The sequence below is a fragment of the Hemiscyllium ocellatum genome, chromosome 7 (genome assembly GCF_020745735.1).
Source record: "Hemiscyllium ocellatum isolate sHemOce1 chromosome 7, sHemOce1.pat.X.cur, whole genome shotgun sequence".
Taxonomy (NCBI): Eukaryota; Metazoa; Chordata; class Chondrichthyes; order Orectolobiformes; family Hemiscylliidae; genus Hemiscyllium; species Hemiscyllium ocellatum.
This window is the reverse complement of record NC_083407.1, coordinates 104622315-104640919: the sequence shown is the minus strand read 5'-3', so window position 1 is coordinate 104640919 and position 18605 is coordinate 104622315. Positions and strand designations below refer to the sequence as shown.

The following is an 18605-nucleotide window of genomic DNA, read 5'->3' as shown; positions in this document are numbered from 1 at the left end:
TGAGTGGGTTGGAGGGAAACTTGCAGGTGGTAGTGTTCCATGTATCTGCTGCCCTTGTCCTTCTAGATGGAAGTGGTTGTGGATTTGGCAGGTGCTGTCTCAGAATCTTTGGTGAATTTCTGCAGTACATCTTCTAGATAGTATACACTGCTGCTACTGACTGCTGGTGGTGAATGGATTGAATGTTTGTGGATGTGGTGCCAATCAAGTGGGTTGCTTTGTCTTGCACGGTGTCAAACTTCTTGAGTATTGTTGGAACTGCACCCATCCAGGGAAGTGGGGAGTACTCCATCACACTCCGAACTTGTGCCTTGTAGATGGTGGATAGACTCTGGGGTGTCTTGAGGTGAGTTACTCGCCGCAGTATCCCGAGTGTCAGACCTGCTCTTATAGCTACTGTGTTTATGTGGTGAGTCCAGTTGAGTTTCTGGTCAACGGTAAAGCCCAAGGATGTTGACAGTGGGGGATCAGCGATGGTAATACCGATGAATGTCAAGGGGCGGTGGTTAGAGTGTCTTTCAGTGGTGATGGTCATTGTCTGGCATTGGAAATGTTACTTGCCACCTGTTGGCCCAAGCCAATGTAGGGCCAGGGAGATGGTCGTGGGCCTGTCGTGATGGTAGACGAATAGTGAGGGATCAAGGCAGGTGGTGAGGCTAGAGTTGATGTGAGCCATGACTAATCTCTCGAAGCACTTCATAACTGTGGAGGTCAGAGCCATCAGGTTATAGTCATCGAGGCACACTGCATGAGTTTTCCTTGGCACCAGGATGATGGTGGTCTTCCTGAAGACTTCAGATTGTAGTACGGAAAGGTTGAAGATCTCAGCAAATACTTCCTCCAGCTGATATGCACAAGGTCTGAGTGCACGGCCAGGAACTCCATCTGGGCTAGTCGCTTTCCGTGGGTTAACTCTCAGAAAGGCCGATCTGACATCTGCGGCGGTGACTGAGGGAACAGGCGCATCCGAAACTGTTGGGGCAGATAACATTGTTTCACTAACCTTCTGTTCGAACGAGTGTAAAATGCATTGAGCGCATCAGGGAGGGATGTATATTTGTCCGCTATTCAGTTCCACTTTGTAGCCCATTATGTCATGTAAGTCTTGCCACAAATGACGGGTGTCAATCTGGTTAGTTTGGGTATTGCCTCTTGGCATCTCTAGTGGCCTGACGGAGGTCATACCGGGATTTGCTACAAAGGTCAGGGTCATCTGATTTGAACACCACACAACTGGACTTCAGTAGGGAGTGTATCTCCCGTTTCATCCATGGTCTACAGTTGGGGAAGATTCGATTAACTTCTTTGGCACGCAGTTCTCTACGCTTGCCCACACAGTCTGTAAGGGTAGGTTGGCTGCCAAGTTCTTGAATATGGATCAGTCCACAGTAAGAGCTCTTCTGCTGCCTCAGACCAGCACTGTTAGAATTCAAATTAGAATTAGATTCCCTACAGTATGGAAACAGGCCCTTTGGCTCAACAAGTCCACACCGACCCTTTAAGAGTAACCCACCCAGACCCATTCCCCTACCCTATATTTACTTCTGACTATGGCACCTAACCTACACATTCCTGAACACCATGGGCGATTTAGCATGGCCAACCTACCTGACCTGCACTTCTTTGGACTGTGAGAGGAAACTGGAGCACCCGGAGGAAACCCACGCAGACACAGGGCGAATGTGCAAACTCCACACAGACAGTCGCCTGAGGCGGGAATCAAGCCCGGGTCCCTGGCGCTGTGAGTCACCATCTTGCCCTGTTCTACTTTCTTTTCATTGCCCCCTCTCAGATGAATACAAAAGACCTCATGGTAATGTTGTTTACTAATGCAGGGGAATTCTCTCCAGTGCCCTGGTCACTCTTTGTCCCTCAATCAACATCATTATCTCCTCGCTGTCTGTAGGAACCGGCTGTGCCTAAATTGACTATTGGGTTTCCTACATGATAATATTTTGAAGACATTTTGTTGACTGCACTGTCTTTCAATCATGTCTTTAGTGAACTGAATAGAAAACATTGCTGCCGATATGATCAGTGAGTGGTATGAATCTGTACTGAGTTCATCTCAGGACTCGAAAGGCAAGTACTTAGGCATGTTTTAATCCTAAAGATGAAGGAATCATACTAACAGAATTCCCATTTAATTGATGTCTAAGATGTTGGGCTATTGCTGAATAACTGGAAGGTCATTGGTCCTTCCTCATTTCATATCTTCTGCACAACATTAAAGTGGAAAAGACAACAGCAGACTCAGCTCTCTTGACCCTGCAAAGTCTTCCTTACTAATACTTGGAGGATGCTGCCAAACTTGGGACAGCCTGATTTATACTTGCGGAATCATATCTTGCGAACAGTGTCCCAGATACCACCATCACCATCTCTGGGTGTGTCTCCTGTCCTATCGGCAAGACAGACCCAGCAGAGATGGAGGCACAGTGATATACACTCCTGAGGGAGTCGCTCTGGAAGTTCTCAGCATTGAGCCAAGAGCCCATGAGATCAAACATGGTCACGGACACCTCATGCGTACCATCCCCACCTCAGCTAATAGTTCAGTGCTCCACTATGTGAACACCACTTGGATGAGGAGGCATTGAGGGTGACAAGGATGCAGGGGGACTTAGAAGCATAAGAACATGAGTAGGCCATTCAGCGTGTCTAGCTTGTCCTATCTTTCAATACCATCATGGCTGATCAAACCCTTCAAAGTTTTTCATTCATCCCACAACCCTATATCACTCTTTCATAGTTAAAAAAGACCTTTCAAATCATGATTATCAGAAACGTATCAATCTCTACTTTAAACATACTGAAAGACTGAGCTACCACAGCCCTCTACAGCAAGTGACAGACAGAATTAAGTGATCCCACAACCAACAGATTTTTCTGAGCTCCATTGTGCTGCCACATCCAGCCCTCTGTGATAAACAATTCCACAGGTTCACAATCCTCTACGGAAAAGAAAAATCCTCATCGCACACTCAAGTGACAATCCCCTTTATTTTCAGACAGGCTCGAGATTCCCCAACGAGACGGGAATGTTTTACCTGTATCCACTCTCTCTATTCCTTTCAGTATTCAGTATGTTTCAATGAAATCACCTCTCTATCTGAGCAGTGGAAAGGACACCAGCAAAGTCAGTCCTCGTGAACTTAAGAGAAAACTGGCCGGGTTTGCCATAGGACGGTCCCACTCTCCAGGGACAAGTCTGGTGAATCTGCATTACACTCCCTTTGTGGTAAAAATATCTTTCCTAAGATAAACAGACAAAAACTGCACACAGTCTTCCAATGAAGCTACAAGGCAGCATTACTTGTACACCAAACTACATAAAGCAGCAAGTGATAGACACAGCTAAGTGATCCCACAACCAACCTGAGCTCTGCTGTGCTGCCGAATCCAGTCGCGGACGGTGGTAGATAATTCAACAACTCACTGGAGGAGGAGACTCTACAAATATCCCCATCCTCAATGGGAGAGTACAGCGCATCAGGGCAGAAGATAAAGTTAAAGCATCTGTAACAGTCTTCAGACAGTAATTCCGAGTGGATGATGCAGCTCTGACCCTCGAGACGTTCCCATCATCAAAGGAGCCAGTCTTCAGCCAATTCAATTCGCTCCATGTGAGATCAAGAAGGTTGGAGTCACTGGATACTGCAAAGCCTGTATGGGCCTTGATAACATTCTGACAGTGGTAATGCTTCTGCTCCATAACTTGTCGTGTCACTAGCCAAGCTGCTCCAGTACAGCTCCAACACTGGCATCTACCCACATTGTGGAAAATTGCACAGGTACATCCTCTATATGAAAAATAGGACAAATCCAATGCAGCCAATTACAACCCATCCGTCTACTCTCGATCATCAGTAAAGTGAGGGGAGGGGTCATCAACAGTGCTATCAAGCAGCACCTGCTCAGCAATAACCTGCTCAGTGACACCCAGCTTGGATTCCACCAGGACCACGGAGCTCCTGACCTCATTACAGCCTTGGTTCAAAACATGGAGGGAAGAGCTGAATTCCAGAGGGGAGGTGAGTGTGACAGACCAAGTGTGACATCAAGGAGCCTTAGCAAAACTGGAATCAAAGCGTTTCAGGAGGCAAATTCTCCAGTGGTTGGACTCATACCTGGCACATAGGAAGATGGTCATGGTTGTTGGAGGTCAGTCATCTCAGCTCTAGCACATCTCTGCAGGATTTCCTCAGGGCAGTGTCCTCGGCCCAACCATCTTCGGCTGTTTCATGAATGACCTTCCTTCCATCATAAGGTTAGAAGTAGGGATGCTTGCCAATGATTGCACAGTGTTCAATGCCATTTACCAATCCTTAGGTACTGAAGCAATTTGTGTCCAAATGCAGCACAATCTGGACAATATTCAGGTTTCAGCTGACAAGGAGCAAGTAACATTACACTACACAAGTGACTATGTCCAATAAGACAGAATCTAACCATTGTTCCTTGACATTTAGTCGCATTACCACGGCTGAATCCTGCTCTATTGATATCTTGTGGGCTTACCTTTGACCGCAAACCAAACTACATACAAACTGTGGCTATAGGGGCAGGTCAGAGGCTAGGAATACTATGGTGAGTAGTGGTTGCATGGTGGCTCAGTGGTTAGCACTGCTGCCTCACAGTGCCAGGGACCCGGGTTTGATTCCAGTCTAACATGACTACCTTCGTGGAGTTTGCACATTCTCCCTCTGTCTACGTGGATTTTCTCCGGGTGCTCCAGTTAAACCCCACAGTCCAAAGATATGCAGGTTTGGTGAATAGGCCCTGCTAAATTGCCCATCGTGTCCAGGCTAGGTGGGTTAGCTGTGATAAATTCAGAGGAAACAGGGATAGGGTGGGATGCCCTTTGAAGCATCAATGTAGATTTATTGGGCTGAATAGTCTCTTTCTGCATGTGGAGATTCTATGAGAAATTCAACTTCTGACTCCCAAAAGGCAGTCCACCATCGAGTGTGATGGAATATTTCCCACTTTCCTGATGAGTACAGTCCCAACAATACTCAAGATGCTTGACACCATTCAGGACAAAGCAGCCCGCTTGATTAATGCTAGACCCACACTGCCTGACCTGCTGCGTTTTTCCAGCAACACATTTTTAAACCATAAACATTCAATGCCTTCATTGTCAACACTCAACAGCAGCAATGCGTATGGTCTACAGGATGCACTGCAGAAATTGCTAAGGCCCCTTAGATGACACCTTCCAAACCTAGAAAGACAAAGCCAGTAGATTCGTGGGAATACCATCACCTGCAAATCCCCCTCCAAGTCATTCACCATCGTCATTTGGAAATATATTGCCGTACCTTCATTGTCACTGGGTCAAATTCCTGGAACACAGCCCACCACCAACCAGCACACTGCCCCCGTCCTCCCCCCTCCCCCAACATCCCAGACGCATAGTGGCTCAGTGGTTAACATTGCTGCCTCATAGTGTCAGGGACCTGGGTTCGATTCCACCCTCAGGTAATGTCTGTGTGGAGTTTGCGCATTCTCCCTGTGTTTGTGTGGTTTACTCTGGGTGCTCCAGTTTCTTCTCTCAGTCTAAAGATGTGCAAGCTAGGTGAATAAGCCGTGGAAAATGCAGGGTTAGAAATTAGGGGTTTGTTTCTGGGTAGGATGTTCTTCGGAGAGTCTGTGTGGACTCACTGGGCCAAATGGCTTGCTTCCACACTGTTGGGGTTCTATGATTCAGTGGCATTGTGGATCTACCTAAAGCACATGGATTGCATCAGTTCAGGACAATAGCTACTACTCCCATGAGTGAATAAAAATCAACTTGCTTTGTAAACAACCAGGATATTACCTGTCCATTTCAGGTTGATGCAATCCTCAAATAAAATGATGGAGGGCATTGTACAGAAACTAAGTGGATTTTCATCAGTGTTAGTGATGAGATCCCTCTCCAGCTCCCTCAATGGAGTCAGTTTCAGGCCCATCGCTGTCTCATTGTGGGGTCAGCACAAGGGCACTGGAGGAAGATTGTATTATTCCCACTGCTCCTTGCCTGACCGTTTCCCTCTCTGTCAGCAAATCTTCATCACCATCGGGTCAACACACTTGGGATTTAATCATTTGAATTTACACTACGTTGTTCTGTCTGACATAACGAAATTGCGTAACTGTGAAAGCACACAGGGGGACCACTTACAAATCAGAAGTAACGGTAGGCCATTTCAGGGAAAATCCTCATTCCTGTCCCTAAGAAGGTGACTCTTAATCTTAAAACAATGTCCACTACTTCTAAATTCACCCGCAAGGGTAAGCATCCCTTCCATGCCCATCTTACCAAAATCATTTAGCATCTTATAATCTTCAATCAAATCACCCTTTCCCCTTCCAAACCCCAGGGAAAAGCAGCCTTGTCTTCCCAATCTTTCCTCATAGGAAACCCACTCATTCCAGATATAAATAGAGTTATAGAGACATAGAGATGTACAGAGCAGAAATATGCCATTCTGTCCAACGCGTCCATGCCAATCAGATATCCAGATATCTAATCTAGTCCCATTTGCCAGCACTTGGCCCATATCCCTCTAAACCCTTCCTATTCATGTCCCCACCCAGATGCCTTTTAAATGCTGTAATTGTACCAACCACCACCACTTCCTCTGGCAGCTCATTCCATACACGCACCACCCTCTGTGTGAAAAGGTTGCCCCGAAGGTCCCTTTTATATCTTTCCTCTCTCAGCTTAAACCTGTGCCCTCTAGTTCTGGATTCCCCTACCCTGGGGGGAAGGCCTTGGCTATTCATCCTACCCATGTGTTTAAAGATTCATCATAGCTCCATTCCTTTTGTATTCTATGCCTCGCTCTGTAAAGCCCCCATTTACCTTTTCAACCTTGCTCTTAACCACTTCCCTGTGGGGTTGTACTCTCCTCGGCCGACCTGTTCCTGTGCCCAGCTAGAATTGTACCCTGTACCTTCTAATGGGTCACCTCACCATTCCAACCAAAATGAATCACTTCAGCGCCACATGACTGTCCATTCCACCAGTCTATCTGGATCCTCTCAAAGTCCGTCATTGTCATCCTGAACAGGAGACAGGACGCCAGGTCAGAGATCTCATTGAGGGAGATTTTTGCATGCAGTTTGTCAGCCACGTTTCCTACATTTGAAAAGAAACAACACTTTGAAAGTACTTCTCTGGTCCTGATGATGTGAGAATTTGTGAAGAGGAATAAAAGGGTCTTTCGATGGCCAGTATCACCTATGGGGGGGGAGGGAGCGAGCGAGCAACATTCAGCCAATCCTTTCCTTCGACTCATTTTATTAGGGAACTCCTTTGGTGGTGATGAAGTTCTGTGGGAGGCACTGACAAAAGAGGCAGAGGCAAAATGGGGAGGCACCTGTTTAACTCGTTCTGATCTGGCATGCACTGCCTGAGCAAGTAGTTCAAAAGGAGGTTGAGTACATACCTGAGGAGGAAAGGTAAATCCACAGGGCGGCAGGCAGAGAATAGGATCAATTACCAAGGAGCCAGCAGAGCCACAATGGGGAGAATGGCCCCTTCCTGGACCAAAGAGACCACTAGCAATGACAATCCATCCTCCCACACCAAAACCAGGCAGAAACAGATGGAGTGTTGGAGGAGTGCTGATAGGGCATGAGTCAGCCCTTTTCAGAGACTTCTGAAAGATAGTGACATTTTTTAAAAAGACAGGACTCAGGAAAACCCACTGGCTGTGCTACAGAAGTAAATTATTGGTTGGCAGTGGACAGCTCAGTGGAATTCAGAACAAAAGCAGAAAGGGAGGTGAAAGACTTTAAACAGCCACGTTTTAGCGGGGGTGGGCACCTTCATACTGGTATTAAAGATGTCAAAATAAAGAGGAAACGGTGGATTTTCGGTCCTTCAGTGGTGCTGCGCTCTGTTGGTTTGTGCGTTTGCAAGGCTTAATGCTGATTTGACAGTCGCCCAAGGTCTCACAACAGTACTAGTCAGCTGATCATGATTTATTTGATTTGTTCAAATTGTGCTGAACGAATGGAATAGGTTTCTAAATTTAGCCCTGGCTGCATCGATATGGTTTCAAGTGGGAGTTCAAGGCACCAGCAGCAGCCAATGAGGCCTACAGAGTGAATTTGATCAGGCCAGTTGCCGGAGAGACCCACGTTCAATGTGCAAAGGGTTTCGGTCATTGCAGCACTGAACACAACTTGGAAGGAGTTTCTTGAAATGCAACTAGATGTCACAAACTTGGGTCTATGTTCTGCATCTCAACTCCTTGACCAAGTTATTGGGCATCAGGGTGGCCCAGTGGCTCAGCGGTCAGCACTGCTCCCTCACAGCGCCAGGGATCTGGGTTTGATTCCAACCTCGGGTGACTGTCTGTATGGAGTTTGCACATTCTCCCCCAGTCTGCGTGGGTTTGTTCCATGGTCCGGATTAGGTGGATTGGCCATGCTAAATTTCCTTATGTTGCACAGGCTAAATAGATTAGCCATGGGAAATTGCAGGGTTCCAGGGATAGGGTAGGGGTAGGATAGGGCTGGATCTGGGTGAGATGCTCTTCGGAGGGTCAGTATGGGCTGACTGACCTACTTCCACAGGGATTCTAGATTCTATGACCTGTCTAACATCCCTTTCTCAGGCTTGCTGTCAAGCTTCACCTGCAAACTTGCTTGTGACTCTAAAATGTACACAAGCCAATGGTGGAGATGGTAAGAAGACTGCCCACAACTTATTCGCAACATATTGTCTCAAGTGTTACTGTCTGGTGAAAGAAATACCTCTTCAGAGGCCGGTGTCCCATCACCGATCACCCTTTATTTACAAATGTATAGCCTTTGACCGTACCATTGCCTCTTACTAAGTAAGGCACTAGAGTCTCAGTCACCCTTTTGTCAACCAGGGCTCTCTGATTGGACCAGATTAACAGCCCCAATCTGGGAACTCATATTCTATGAGCTCCAGATGGCTGAACTCATTACAATGCCCCTCTGCAAATATTAACCTGATCTCCGGTTACTCCATTCATACTCAATAATGACTCAGGCACGTTCCTGGGGAAACTTCACAAATATTCAAACAAACAGGAGCCCAATGCAAATAGTAATTCAATCTAAGGGCACCCTGCAACTATAAACCCCATCCTGGGAATCCCGTGCCAATGCTGGCATATACCCGGAGGCTGTCTGCAAATATTAATAGACTCCCAGAGACCCGATACAAATACTGAAACACTTAGAACCTTAATGCAAGCATTAACATGCACCTAGTTCAGTCAGTACATATTAACACCCACAGAACCCATTCAAATTTTGTGCGTGGAGTCCGAAGAGATAGGGGAAGCCCTAAATGAATATTATTTTTGTCAGTATTCACACTAGAAAAGACAATGTTGTGGAGGAGAATACTGAGATGCAGGCTACCAGACTAAATGGGATTGGGGTTCATAAGGAGGAGGTGTTGGCATTTCTAGAAAGTGTGAAAATAGATAAGTCCCCTGGGCCAGATGGGATTTAACATTGAATTGTCTAGGAAGGCAGAAAGGAGATTGCAGAGCCTTTGGCTTTGGTCTTTATGTCATCATTGTCTACAGGAATAATGCCAGAGGACTAAAGGACAGTAAATGTTATCCCCTTTTTCAACAAGGGGAGTGGTGACAACCCTAGTAATTATAGACCAGTGAGCCTTACTTCAGTTGTGGGTAAAGTGTTGGAAAAGGTTATAAGAGATAGGATTTAGAATCATCTAAAAAGGAATAAGCTGTTTAGGGTAATCAACACAGTTTTGTGAAGGGTAGGTCATGCCTCACAAATCTTTTTGAGTTTTTTGAGATGATGACCGAACAGGTGGATGAAGGTAAAGCAGTTGATGTGGTGTATGTGGATTTCAGTAAGGCCTTTGAGAAAGGTTCCCCACGATAGGCTATTGCAGAAAGTACGCAGGCATGGGATTGAGAGTGATTTAGCAGTACGGATCAGAAATTGGCTAGCTGAAAGAAGACAGAGGATGGTGTTTGATGGGAAATGTTCATCATAGACTTCAGTTACTAGTGGTGTACTTCAAGGATCTGTTTTAGGGCCACTGCTGTTTGTCATTTTTATAATTGATCTGGATGAGGGCATTGAAGGATGGGTTAGTAAATTTACGGGTGACACTAAGGTCAATAGCGTTCTGGATAGTACTGAAGGATGTTGCAGGTTACAGAGGTAACAGATAAGCTGCAGAGCTGGGCGGAGAGGTGGCGAATACAATTTAATGTGGAAAAGTGTGAGATGATTCACTTTGGAAGGAGCAACAGGAATACAGAGTACGGGGCTAATGGTAAAATTGTTGATAGTGTAGATGAGCAGACAGATCTCAGTTGTCCATATACATAGTTCCCTGAAAGTTGTCATCCAGTTTGATAAGGTTGTTAAGAAGACATATGATGTATTAGCTTTCATTGAGTTTCGAGCCATGAGGTCATGTTGCAGCTGTACAAAACTCTGGTGTAGCCGCATTTAGAGTATTGTGTACAGTTCTGATCACTGCATGATAGGAAGGATGTGGAAGCATTGGAAATGGTTCAGGGGAGAATTACTAAGATGTTACCTGGTACGGAGGGAAGGTCTTCTGAGGAAATGCAGAGGGACTTGAGGCTTTTTCATTAGAGAGAAGAAGTTTGAGAGGTGACTTAATTGAGACATATAAGATGATCAGAAGGTTAGATAGGGTGGACAGTGAGAACCTTTTTCCTCAGATGGTGATGGCTAGTACAAGGGGACATACCTTTAAGTGGAGGGGTGATAGATATAGGACAGATATCAGGGGTAGTTTCTTTACTCAGAGAGCAGTAGAGATGCCCTGCCTGCAGTAGACTTGCCAACTGAAAGGGATTTAAATGATCATTGGATAAACATCTGGATGAAAATGGAATAGTGTAGGTGAGATAGGCTTCAGATTGGTTTCACAGGTCGGCACAACATCAAGGGCCAAAGGGCCTGTACTGTAATGTTCCATGTTCTATATTCTAAATCTTCACACACTTGTGGTGATTTCTTGCAACTATTAACAAGCACTAAAGAATTTCCTGCAAACATTAATGCACATGCTTGTCCATGAGGAAATATTAACATCTACCTGGAATCCTATGCAAATACTAATGCACTCTTGTGTACTCCATGTATACATTAGTATATTTCCAGGAAACTTGTACAAATATTAATATACTTGTGGGACATTGTATTGACTCAATTCCTGGGATCCCTATTATGACTGCAATTATGTAATGATATAAACTAGGAGGAGGCCATTTATCCCCAATATGTCCATGCTGGTTCTGTCAAGGAGCTATCCAATTAGTCCTGCTTCCCAGCCTTGTATCCTTGAATCTGTGAAAGATGGTGTCAACGTCTGATGGAAAGCAATGTTAGAAATGTCGAAAACAAGGATTATGGGGCACTGCAATGAGCTAGCATTGTCAAAGGTACAGGTGGAGGATAAACATAAAAGTGGAGGAATACTTTAATTTGTTGACAATTACAAGTCACTCAATAACTTTGCTAAAAAGTGACAGGGTGTCAGAGTTTTTTTCTCCTGCTCCTCATCAGGACTCAAACACAAGAAAACAGTTATTAAAAAGGACATAATAATTTATTCAGCATGAGAAGAGGATGCAGATTGGACTGTGATTGGTGTGGAGATGCAACTAGGTAAATTCAAACTTGACTCTGAATGGTCAGAGCATTGCCATGGGGATGTAGCAGGAACTGGATGTCTCCATTGCCATCTCCTCATTGAAAAGGTCCAACAAATGGACATGCTCAATCTACCCACAAAGGAAAGGGCCCTTTGTGTGAATAGATGTACTTTCTATCACATTGATATGAATGATGTGGAGCTGCTGGTGTTGCACTGGGGTGGACACCGTCAAAAAGCACATGACACTGGGTTATAGTCCAACAGATTTATTTGAAATTTAATGGTGGACTATAACCCAGTATCTTGTGATTTTTGACATTGTTATGAATCTCACTGCAAGCCTACTTGGTAATCTTAAATTGTTTTCTAGTCTAATCCTTGGCACAGGAGGAGGTGATGGTCTAGAGGTATTGTTGCTGATCTGTTAATCCAGAGACCCAGGCAATGTCCTGAGGACCCAAGTTCATAGTCCTGCTATGGTGGATGAGGCATTGTGAATTCAGTAACAAGTCTGGAATTAAGAGTCTAATGATGACCATGAATCAATTGTCAGGGGAAACAAACAATCTGGTTTATTACTGTCCTTTTAGGAAGGCAATCTATCATTCTTACCTGGCCTGGACTACATGTGACTTCACAACTGCAATATGGTTAATTCTTAACTACCCTTTGGACAATTAGCGTTGGGCAATAAATGCTGAATAAACTTGTTAAAAGGTTTTCCGTGTCAATAATGCTATCACATCTAAAGTTGGATATGGTGTTCTGAGGTTTGGAAGCATGCTTAGCATGCTGAGTGAAAGGGATGTGTTGTTTTTATGTGGGCTACTAATCACTGGGACATACAGTCCCTTTACTCAGCATCACACAGGCACCGAAACACATCTAACACACAATTCACTTATTTGGTTAGTAGAGCTTTCTTTTGGCTTGATGGCAGCATTCAGTAAGTGAAGAATACCACCCGTATGTTTATTGCAAAGTAGTGGATTAAGGTGGATAGAATTACGTTTTACCCAATTCGCTTGTGGAATGTGACATTGATGGATACAATATGAAGATTGGAAGCAGTCGGAGTGTATCGTATCACCTGTCCCTCATGGAAGGCCATCAGCATGTAACGTCCTTGAGACCCTGTGGTAAACGGAAAGGGGGATCCTGTCATGTTGTTCCCTGAGCAGACTGTCAAAGTCATCTGGCAGAATGCCTCATCACTGGAACTTTCCAACAAGCACCAAGACATCTATTGGCTGGTGGTGAGAAGGGCACTGCCTGTCAGATCCCTCATGTATGCCTGGTCTCTCCGCACCACTGCACGTTGCCCTTGAAGTGACTGCAGAGGAGTAGAGACTGTCACACACCTCCTTCTGGAACGTGCCTTTGGAAAGAAGGTCTGGAGAGAGATGCAATGGTCCTTGTCGAGGTTCATCTTGAGCAGCTCCATGACACAGGACTCTGTGCTCTACAGTTTGTTCCCCAACACACCAAATCCAACATCCACTGCGCCTGGAGGACCTTCAACTCAGTGAAAGATGCTCTTTGGTCTGCCTGAAACTTGTTGGTCTTCCAGACCAAGGAACTGACCTCGACTGAGTGTTGCAGACTGGCACGTTCCAAGGTCCAGGACTATGTGCGGAGGGACACACGAAGGCTTGGGGCAGCTGCCGTCAAGATGTGTTGGCGGTCTAAGGTCTTTGTGCCAATGTACAATGAGGATCTGTTCAGTTCTCAGACCCTCCCAGTGCCTCAAAATGAACAGAAACAGTTCCCTGCACAAGCAAAAAAATACCTTCTTTTGCAAGCGTAGAGAGATCTGAGAAATGTCAAAATTCCAATGTTATGTTTCTTCCTTTTTCTCTGCAAAGGCTGCCGTATGCAGTTGGGGATAAGTTTCATGGATAAAGTAGGTTTTTGAAATCAATGGCAATAAGGTGTGGCACGGTGGCTCAGCAGCTAGAATGCTATCTTACAGCACCAGGAACCTGGGTTCGATCCTTGTCTTGGGTGTTTGGAGTTTGCATTTTCTCCCTGTGTCTGCATGGGTTTCCTCACACAGTCCAAACATGTGCAGGTCAGGTGAGTTGGCTATGCTAAATTGTCCATCATGTTCAGGGATGTGTACGTTAGTTGTATGAGTCAGGGTAAGGTGTAGGGGAATGGGTCTGGGTGGGATCCTCTTTAGAGGGTCAGTGTGGACTTTGGGCTGTAGGGCCTGATCCCACATGGTAGAGATTTTAAAGAAAAGGTCAGAAGTTTGGTCAAAGAGATCCTGAACTGCCTGGAGCTTCTGGCCAATCAGATGTCAGCGCTCACTGGGAGCTGCTGTGGTAGGCTGAGGCTACACAGCCATGAAGATCACAACCATCAGGAAGGTGTATTATTTTGGGGTGATGGGTAATCATGTGGATTGGGGTCATGGTCTGAGTCAAGGACAGCGATGTGGCTTTCAGGAGTCATCCTCCAGCCTCCAATCCATGTTCCCTATATCCCCCCCCTCCGAATGGGGCACATGGAGGCTCTGTCCCATCCTTGTCAGGAAAGCAGCCATCTTTCTTGCCTCTCTGGGTTGAGGCCCATGAATTGTCAAGCTTTTAATGGGTAGCAAGTCAAAAGGATCGCCAAAGAATCATCCACCCAGAATTTCATTGCTGAGGTGGTGGGTATGGGTATGTATCTACCTGATGCCAGTCTGCCCCATTATTTGTCCATTCCACAACCTGCACCACACCTCGTCAGGACAGTGAGACCCTGCCTCATGGAATGCCCCTCCCACTCTGCCCAAGGGCGTGCAGGTCCTAGGCCTCCTCCAACGCCAAACCATTTCCACCCGACACCTGGAGGAAGAACACCTCATATTCCGCCTTGGGACCCTGCAACCACACGGGATAAATGTGGATTTCAACAGCTTCCTCATTTCCCCTTCCCTCACATGATCCTAGTCCCAAGCATCCAATCCGGTCTCCGGACCTGTCCATCACTTCCCCCCTCTGACCTATCACCTTCTCCCTCACCTCCATCCACCTCTCGCTTTCTCAGCTACCTTCCCTCCATTGCCACCCCCTTCCATTTATCTCTCAGTCCTGACCCACAAGCCTCAGTCCTGATGAAAGGCTTATGCCCAAAACGTTGATTCTCCCCGGATGCCGCCTGACCTGCTGTGCTTTTCCAGCACCACACTCTCAACATTGAGCTCCAGCATCTGCAGTCTCCGCTTTCTCCTCATGGAATTATGGCATTGTAGAATCCGATATCAGAGAGAAAGGTCTTTCAGCCCTTTGACCCTTCGAAAGAGTAGGTGTGTGCTTATTCCCACACCTTTGGCATTTGGCTGTAGTTCTCTCTGCCCCTCATCCTCAAGTATCTGCCTAGCTTACTATTAAAATTATATATTTTGAAGCATCCACCACCACCTCAGACCCTGACAAATCTCCGAGTGAAAAAACGCTCTCCTTGTAAAACCTTTCGATATTTCGCTCAGGTTTTGGATTCCATGGCCTGTAGTTACTGAACCACCGGAAGGTACACTCCCTCTTCCATCCACCCCTGTCATAAACTGTCTCTCACACAGATACTCCGGCCAATAGTAATTGGGTTATGTACTGATGTGATGGACTTGAAGCTCAGCCAATGAGTTTTCTTACGTAGCAATTGTGTTCTGATTTGACAGGGTGTCTGAAATCTTTATTCAAATACATACAATGCCATACTGGCTTAGCTGGCTGGGCCAACATCAATTGTCCATTGCGAGTTAAGAAGGCCGGGGTCGGAATATTGAATCAAACACTGAGGGAACAGTGGACTGGTGCAGAATACCGGCATCAGGACCAGTATCAGTTTACTGGGAGTTCACCTCGATCTGCAGAGGAATGGGCGCACGCTAGGTGCTCATTATTGAGTGAATGGTAACCATGAGACTGTGTCTTAGCATTGGGAAGCCGTGTGGCTCTAGTTAAGGATACCCAGCGTCATGGGGAATGTGACTCTCCCGGCCAAGCCATGTGACTGGCCCCTTTTGGTTCAGGAAAAGGGCATTGCACTGCCCCCTTCTGTCAGAAAGGGTGCCAGTCGCCTCCTCTGTGCAGCGGTCGATGGCGCCCTGAGAGAAGCAGCAGATTTCAGCTGCCCTAGTTCGGAAGGACCCGGATGCAAAAGAGGTCCATGCAGATGGTCACCTTTTCTATCACCGGCAATGCTGTCCTTGCCCTGCTCTGAGGCATACAGAAGATAGAGCTCAAAAGAATGCGAGGTGACTTCAATGACACGTTTCGGATTCTTAAGGAGATTGACAGGGTAAGGGCTCAGAGAATGTTTCCCCCTGACCAGACGGCATTGTCTCAGGATAAGGGGAGGCAAAGAAGATGAAGAGGAATTTCTTCTCTTAGAGGGTTGTGAGTCTTTGGGCCTACTTGCCACAGAGAGCGGTGGGGGCAGGGTCCTTCTTTATGTTTAGATTCTTGATCAATAGAGGAATCAAGGTTTACAGGGAAAGGGAAGTAAAGTGGAAGCGAGGAATGTCGGAACAGCACTGATCCTACTGGCTCGAGGGCTGAACGGCCTACACATGTTCCTATTTCTTATGCTCTTACGGCCAATTTCTCTCAGCACCTTCTGAATGAGCAGCACCAGTGCACACATTGCTCCTGCCTTAGTTTGAGGACATAGAGATGCTCATGTTTTATTACTCTGTGTTATTAAGCCCTCCTGTTGAGACTGCCAGTCCACCTCCCCCTTCTTCAACCAGTGAGCAGCATCGTCCCTCTCTGTGCTGCCTCTGCGTGTTGCCCTCCTGTAGCATACACGGGGTTAGAGCCCTCTACAACCATGAGTGAGAGCAAATGGTCTGGCCGGAACATTTGAAGTCAGAACCACGACTTCTGTAACATATAGCTCTACTCTCTCTGGACTTGGCTAACTTTAAACTGTTCTGAAAACCACAAAGACTTTTTGAAATTTCAGACAGAGACAGTATAAATGAATCAGCTTCTAAGCTCAGCCTAATTGATGTTCTTTCTCAGTAAAACTGCTGATGGAAGCATTTTAATTTTTACAGATTTACAGATTTAAGTATTGGCTTGAACAGCAAGGCTGAAGGTGGGAGTGCGGATGTCTCCCTATTTCTAGACCTCTTTCTCCTTCAGTCTCTCCCTGCCATTCGAACTTAATAACAAAAGGAATAGGAGCAGGATTAGCTGCAACTCCCAACAAATATGGAGACCAAATCTGTACGTGGTACTCCAGGTCTGGGCTAAGCAATGCTCAGTAAAATTGGAGCAAACGCTTCCTTATTCACACATTCCTATCCTTTACATGATCTGTTATGATCTGTGTAGTTGCAATACACTGTCTTAACACCCGCACCCCTGACTTCCATAGATTGACATCAGGCAGCAGTCATGCCAGAGTTAGGCACATTTTGGGACTGAAGTGGTGCTGGAACTATGAGTGCCATGGAGCTACACCTTGTGACCACCCTCTCTGCCGATTCAACAGGTTCACTTCACATTTCTGCATACTGACTGCCATGTGTTTGCCCACTTCATCATCTCATAGCTCCAAACGATCCTCATCATGATCTTAATTCAATTTTTACTTATTTTGCAGATGTTAAATTGCTACTCCCCAAATCCACATTGTTCAGAAAGATGGAAGACTAAGGGATTCCAAGATGATCCTTGGCGAACATCACAATAATCCAACCTCCCAGGCCGAACACCATCCACCATGCTTTGTTTCCTTTCACAGAATCCACATGATCACTTTCACCTTAACCCCATGGGTTTCCATCTTCTTATTAAAATTCCTGTGTTCTATTTTGTCAAATGCCTGCTGGAGATCTACATAATCCAGCAGGGAGGAAGATGGTGGCGGTTGACGAAGACCAATCGTCTTATTCCTACTTGGTATCTTGGCAGCAGCCCCTCAAAGTAGTGTCCGAGGTCCAACCATCTTCAGTTGCTTCAGCAATGACCTTCCCTCCATGATTAATTCAGAACTGGGATTGTTCATTGATGATCACACAATGTTCAACACCAATCACAATCCTTCAAATGCTACAGCAATCCATGTTCATGTGCAGCAATATTTGGACACATCCAAGCTTGGGCTAACAAATGATAAGTGACATTTCTGCCACACAAATGCCAAGTAATGAGCAGTTCAAGTGAGACATAATCTTCCCTTGATATTCAATGGCATCAGCTTGCAGAATTGTCCACTATCAACCTACTGGGGGAGGGGAGGGGGGGGGGGGGTGGGTGCGTGTTTCCATTGACCTGAAACTAAACTGGACAAGCGGCAGAAACAATATGGCTGCCACAGCAGGTTGTCAAGAGCAACTCATTTCCTGTCCACCACCTACAGGCACAAGTGAGGAGCGTACACCTCACTTGCCTGGGTGAATGCAGCTCCTACAACACTCAAGAAGCTTGACATCATCCACAACAAACTGACCTGTTTGACTGGCATTCCAACCACTGCATTCAACATTCACCTCCTTCCTCCATCACCACGCAGCAGAAGCACTGTGAATATCGACTGCAAGATGCACTGTGGTTGCTCACCAAGGCTCCTTTGACATCATCTTCTAAATCCATGATCACAACCATCTAGAAGGTTAAGGGCAGCAGATAGATGTGTACACCAGCATCTGTAGGTTCCCCTCCAAGCCATTCACCATCCTGATTTGGAAATATATTGCTGTCACTTTACTGTCTCTGGACAGAATCCAGGAAGTCCCTCTCTAACAGCATTGTGGGTGGGCCCTCAAACCCCACCTCTGCAGTGTTTCAGGAAGACAACCTTCTCCAGAGCATTTAAGGCTGGACAATAAATGCTGGTTTGTAAGCAATGCTCATATCCAATTAACCAAAAATTTAAAAAAATTACAATGATGACTTGATCTGCTCTGTAGTTACATCAAATTAATCAGACTGGATTCGCCTCTAACAAATTC

The 18605-nt window shown here is 45.9% G+C and overlaps 1 protein-coding gene across 1 annotated transcript in view; it reads right to left on the bottom strand.

The window, feature by feature from the left end:
- plekhm3 (pleckstrin homology domain containing, family M, member 3) overlaps positions 1-18144 on the bottom strand; it is a 183665-nt gene extending 165521 nt beyond the window's left edge. The window contains exon 1 of the mRNA XM_060827616.1: positions 18104-18144. The gene's annotated coding sequence lies outside the window, so the exon portion shown is untranslated. The remainder of the gene's footprint in view (positions 1-18103) is intronic.
- Between the last annotated feature and the right edge of the window lie 461 nt (positions 18145-18605).